Source organism: Panicum virgatum, chromosome 2K (assembly GCF_016808335.1).
Source record: "Panicum virgatum strain AP13 chromosome 2K, P.virgatum_v5, whole genome shotgun sequence".
NCBI classification, from domain to species: Eukaryota; Viridiplantae; Streptophyta; class Magnoliopsida; order Poales; family Poaceae; genus Panicum; species Panicum virgatum.
The window spans coordinates 38014286-38020632 of record NC_053137.1 but is presented as its reverse complement, the minus strand read 5'-3'; the positions used below and the strand labels follow the sequence as shown (position 1 = coordinate 38020632).

Here is a 6347-nt window from a genome sequence, read left to right as displayed (position 1 = left end):
CCTGCTGCTCAATGCTCATAGTCTCTTGGACTGGCTCCAATTTCTAGGCCTGATTTAGATGTAAAATTTAAAATTTCAAAACTATCACATCGAATATGTGCGGCACATGCATGCATGGAGTATTAAATCTAGACGAAATAAAAAAAATCTCAATTGCATAGTTTACTTGTAAATTACGAGAAGAATCTAATGAACCTAACTAGACCATGATTAGACACTAATTTGCTATAGTAAATATGTGCTAATGATGAATTAATTAGTCTTAATAGATTTGTCTCATAATTTACAAATAAGTTCTATAATTAGTTTTATAATTAATTTATGTTTAATACTTCAAATATAAAAAGATTCTCTTTCAAAAACTTTACGCGGTGCATCTAAACATTCCCCCTTCCTCCTCTCCGGCACGGCGCACCAAGGGGATGGTGGAGTCCATGGAGGTCCCGGAGCGAGAGAAGCGTGGCACATCGTATGATAGTTCAGTGGAGGTGCCCCGCCGGCTGCAGGCGTGCCTGGCGCTCCGGCCGGCTGGCCCCGGGCAGGAGCAGTGTGGGCGAGGGTGATGAGAGGAGCGCAGGCAGCCTGTGAGGCAGTTAATTGTTACATTTGTGTGATCACAATTACTTCGTGCGGCCTGTCGCAGCTCTGCGCGGATCCAGCCGACGGCAAGCTAGCCGCTGCCGGAGAGGCGCCGCTGCCGTCATCGTGGTCGCCTCTCCCGACTACCAACCCGAGGCGCGGCGCCGCGACAACGGAGATCCGCCCCCGGAGGCGTCGGATCCGGCCCCCGGGACACCGGATCCGCCGGCTCGGGGCCCTGCCGCAGCCATGGCCGGCGCGGCGCCGCCAGCCGGGTGGGAGCGCCCTGAGCGACGGAAGATGCCCCGCCGCCGCCCTCCTAGCAGGCGCTCGGGTTTCCGAGGCCCTGCTCCGGCGGCGGCGAGGAGAAGGAGGGGCTCGGAGGGGGTGGCGGCGGAGGCGGACGGGGGCCGCCCGAGTCGCCCCCTCGGGGAGACGACGCATCGAATGATAGCTCGGTGGAGGTGCGCCGCCGGCTGCAGGCATGCCTGGCGCTCCAGCCGGCTGGCCCCGGGCAGCAGCATGGGCGAGGGTGACGAGTGGAGCGCCGGCAGCCTGTGAGGCAGTTCATTGTTACATTTGTGTGATCACAATTACTTCGTACAAGTGGTATCTTGTATTGTTTTTTTATCAAGTGCTATCTCATTTCAACTCAGGGAAGTACGAAGAAATAGAGACATCATGGGCAGACAATAAAGGACTGGAATGAGCGCAAGGATATAATTGGAGTACAGAGTTCAGATTACTACTCCTTAATTGCAACAAAGCATAAAGTGCCGTTCACAACTCATTGAACACAAATTACAGAGCTGAGGATACTACTGCTTATGAATTTCACCAAACATAGATTACTCTGTCTATTTCATTTCACAGTGCAACACAACAACGTCCATCGCCTCCGGCTTCTCGTGTTTGCTATGGCACGCTCTCTCCCAATCGGTTTCTTTGCTTCTTGCTTGCTCATCAGAAGCGTATTGTCGACTTGCCGAGCTCTTATTTGATCTCTCCTACATGCGCGCACAATCTTGGTTGGTTTTTCAGAATCCTTGACCGATGAGCCAGCGTGAAAGGAATTCTTATCTCTCCTTAAGTCTTTACATGCGCTTTAACTGCTCAACTCCAGGAGCCGTTGAAATGGCTGATTGATGATTGAAAGATGGATGGCACCGATGACTTAAAGAAGGTCACTCTCTTCAACATTCAAATGGGGTGTTGCTATTCTACACATCAGTAACATCACGTCATCACCCCCAAAATTTGTCGTACTTCTCGTGCTTGATTAGTCATCAGAATTATATATTAAACCAAGCACTGGCCTACAAAATTGAAAAGCAGTAAATTGTTAACACAGACCACAGTTTAAGACAAATTCATAATTTTAAATAGTCCCACTTAATTAAGAAAAGATTAGGAAGCTGATTAGTACCTATTTAACTGTCAGTATCTTAATAGGAGCAAGATTTCTCGGGAAATTTCTATGCTTGAACCTGATTTGTTCCATGCATCCTTGAACAACCAGAGAGATGCAAGAAAATCTTGTTCAGCCTCTAGTCAGATGAGCACAAGTCATTTCTTGTGATGATGATCGTGATCTTCGCGAGAAGCATCGGCATAAATTCCTAATAGCCAAATTACCAACAAAGCTGTAAAAAACTTAATCGATATCTCTGTAGAGAAAATAATATTTGCAAGACACTACCAGCATGAAAACAGAACCAGAGCAAAATGCTGCACTCACCTCATATCCATGTCATGACTGTCTAAAACTGTGAGGATCAGCAGATGTGTGTATCCCCACTCCGATGAACTAGAAGAGGGCATTCTGAAGGAGCATTCAGTTCAAAGTTGCTTAGGATGGCGACTTGTGCAAATGGACAACATCTTCTGCTCAGTAGGTAGATCATAGGACGAGTAGGGCATGACTGCCAATGATACAACCAAGTCATTGAGAAGCAGCAAGCAGGAACACAGGACAGCGTTTTTCCAACTTATATATCTGCTTGCACACAAATCTTCCAAAGAGATGAGCTGCAAAACTATCGGATCATCACAAAATTCCAAATTAGCTACATAACTGTGTAAGTTAGTCGAAAAGAACAGCAATGCTTGTGCTATTGTAAGTAGCTACTAGTTAGCAAGGCATCACTTCTGTGGTTCAGCAACATGTAATTTGTGTTGGCTGATGAAAATAAAAATTGACTGTTCGTTATGGAAAGTCCAAACTAATACAATCTTTTTACAATTTTTCATAATAGGCACAATCACTAAACAAGGAGTAAGCATAAATACCACAATGAAAATATGGAAAATGCAATGACATTCGTAATTTCACCTAAGGAGCTTGTGGGTTGGAAACAATCTGAAGGCTAGATGCACACACCATTAATGCCTCATGTCCTCAGTTAGGGAAAAATAAACTATATATATTGATCTTTTCTAGCACCAGCATTTACTGCATTGAGGAAAGGAAATCTAAAAAATCGTGAAGGAATTTCTCGACATTATGACAAAGTTATTAAAGAATTTGGTATACTAGTCTTGTTACAGTAAAATGAAAAAAATAAAGAAATCGACCAACCTATGCGGGACTAACTGGCATTGTATTAAGAAGAATAAATACCCATATTTGTCTTGACAAGGACTCAAACTTGGATGGGATGTTCTGGGCGTATATCCACACCTCAACCGAGCTCAGTTACTGTAGGTTCCTTATCTTTACACTAGAAAGTTTTCCAATTTTAATCAGTTTGAAAGCTTATTTATCATCAACCTAATTCACAGTTCATTACCTGAACTTTAAATTTTGTCCAAGACAAGGCGTAAGTGCAGTGCACATGCATAGTTGTTTTTGGCTGTCTCCAGCTATCCACCAACCTTAATTACTATTGACAACAAGTCATAGACAACATCTAATTTATTTTTATCAAAATAACCATAGTTTAGCAAGATTTGCATCAATGCTGCTGTATACTATGGAAAGTTCAGAGCATTTCAGTAACTTACTGAGAAGCAGTATGAGTCTGCGACCTACATTGGCATCATCAAGGTGCAGGGGACATGAATGTTTATAGCTCGATTCAAGGTGTCTCAAGAACTGATTCAATGTAGTGTTCCAGATACCTGATTAAGAAAGAATACCGGAGGGGCTGGTAAGACCAGTAGGCTGGTTTTCGGCCTAAGTTTTTGAGATTTGACCAAATCTTGAATGAAATTTGAAACTCTGAGAGAATTATAGCAAAAAAATAATCTGCATTACCAATAAGGTCATTTACCGGCCACACCCAGTAGGACCGATATTTGCCGAAAACCGGTGAATTCCAGCCGAACTTCTGAACACTTATTCAACGTGATCTGAAAACATCAGAGCACTCTTCGCAGTAGCTCCTAAAATTTTTTGTGGTTGCAAAAATATCAAGATAAAGATGTAAGTTTCCAGTATAAAAGTACACTACAACAGAAAATAAAGCTCGCAAGAATTTACTGTATTAGCTTTTGACATGAGAAAGAATAATTATTGTTATAAAATTAAAATTTGAATTATGGACTATTATTTACTCAAGAAGTAAAGCATTGAGATCTAATGAGAGTAGGACTCAAATGGCAGTATGCACCATACAGTTCAAGAGCTATTTCTTACGTGAGCAAGCCACGACTTTTTGCCCACATATCTTCCATAGTCGCATGAAGCTATGAAGGAGATGATCTACAAAAACTGATGTAAAGATGACTTATAGAAGATCCCTATAGTGTGCCTCTTAAGTATAAAATATTCATAACAGAGGCACTTACAGTTGGATCATAAAGTAGCCAAATGCACCGGCGGACCTACAGGGTGGCCTGGGTATGCCGTGGCATACCCTAAGCCAGCCCTCCTCTCTAATAACTTCTTTAATTCGGATTTGATCAAATTTAAATTGCAACTTGACAATTATATTGATGACATTAAACATGAGGACAGCTTCAAAGGTCTTACCAATCTTGTTGTCCTTTCAGTTAAGCTAGTTCAAACCGGGAGGCATAAGGTTTATGATATGGTTTATGATCTTCTAAAATTGGTCTTTTACTTCTACCAGTGGTAACGATAAGTGTTGAAAGGGTCGACTTTTGTCAAAACTAAGTTGAGAAATAAGATGGCAGATATATAGTCTTTTGGATGATTGTCTACACACATTCATCGAGCGAGATATCTTCTTTCAAGTGGATGAAGATGATATAATTAATACTTTCATGAACTTTAGGAAGCGTAGACCTAATAAAAAGAAATAAGATAATCTCTTTGAACTATTGTAAGTGTGTAAACTTATTTTATGCATTTCTAAGACTTAGGGTATCTTTGGTTGGGCTTTCTATTGCAGAAGTCAAAAGTCAACCAAAGGGCTCAAAAGCCACAACTACTTTTGCCCAAAGCCAGCTTTTCCCACAACTGTTTTTCCACAACTGCTTTTCCACAGTCCACAGCTCACAACAGTTTTTTTCAAAAGTCACAGCTCAACCAAACAAACCAACACCATTAATATGCTTCTACTGTTTATATTGTAATCTATGCAAGTATTGAACTTAATTGCTTATATTCCGAATTGCTTGTGGATTTTTTTGTTGTATACCGAATTTTTTATATTGTACCGAATACCGAATTGTATGTTGAAATTTTGACATGGCATACCCTAAGTTCCAATCCTAGGTCCGCCACTGGCCAAATGCCCATATTAGCAGATATGCAGTTGAGAAGCATACAAATGATTAGCTGACATGACTTTCAGATATCATGCTGGCTGATTCTGATCAGAAAAATACTACTCCTTGTTAGTTATCATGTACTAGACATATTAAGCTTGAATATCAGGGTTGAACATTGAATGCTGAAATGCTTACATGCATTTTGTGTTGTTGGCGCAGATCTGTACAAATATGAAAAATGGGTTTTCTTCAACACAGATGGGAAAAGGTAGTTGAGCATCTTTCGGTGTTCTAAGTGCTAGCTCCTGTCTCTGTGAAAATCAGTATAGTAGCATTGCGACACTTAGTGCTACCTCCTGCCTCTGTGTACTCAAAATATAATTGGCTACAATTACAAATGGAAACATACACTATATACCAAATTAGCGATGAAAATTGATAGGTACTAGCCTGGTCAAAGAGCATTTATCCCACATCTGCCGAAGGAAGAACCATGATCGACAATAAGTAGTGCAGCTAAGTAGCATATAAGCACCATATCCAAACAAGCTAGTCATATGCTGCGCACAGAAATTTAGAATCTCAGAGTTCAGAATTAACAAGTAATTCTCAGAGTGCATGAAAAGGAATAACCATTTTATTGAGACATTACAAAGGCAGAAAGTAATTTTCCAGGATGCTCAAATAACCATAGCATCAAACGGCAGTGAAACAATATATTGACTGAAGTATGGGTGATTTTGCATATACTAACCAGCCTTGCGTACAGGATGGAAGTTACATGTTGAGATTGCCATAGTTGAGTCTCTAACTTGGAGACAAAAAACAGTGCATATGTCAATAATAATATGAGGCTAGATGATGTACAGTTTGAAGAAAACTGTAGAATAGGTCAAAACAAGTGAATATTATGACCCTTGACGGTGACAATATTAGGAAAGTAACAGCAAACAGTGGTAGGACATAGGAAAGGGCAATCACTTTGTACTAGTACAGTCATATTGGAGCAAAGTTCTGTTATGTTAAGAGAACCTAATGGTGCTTACCTAGAGAAAAAATAGTAGTTAAAAATGTTGGAATATAAGTGAATT

The 6347-nt window shown here is 41.0% G+C and overlaps 1 long non-coding RNA gene across 2 annotated transcripts; it reads right to left on the bottom strand.

The window, feature by feature from the left end:
• Positions 1-1276: 1276 nt before the first annotated feature.
• On the bottom strand, positions 1277-5698 carry LOC120675176. Of its 2 annotated transcripts, none has more exons than XR_005675257.1 (7): positions 4369-5698; positions 4217-4282; positions 3836-3963; positions 3583-3699; positions 2318-2615; positions 2006-2222; positions 1277-1895 (listed from the first exon to the last, which is right to left on the bottom strand). It is a non-coding gene; the product is annotated as an uncharacterized LOC120675176 (long non-coding RNA). The 2 variants fall into 2 exon arrangements; XR_005675256.1 differs by having other exon boundaries at positions 2006-2198.
• Positions 5699-6347: the final 649 nt, after the last annotated feature.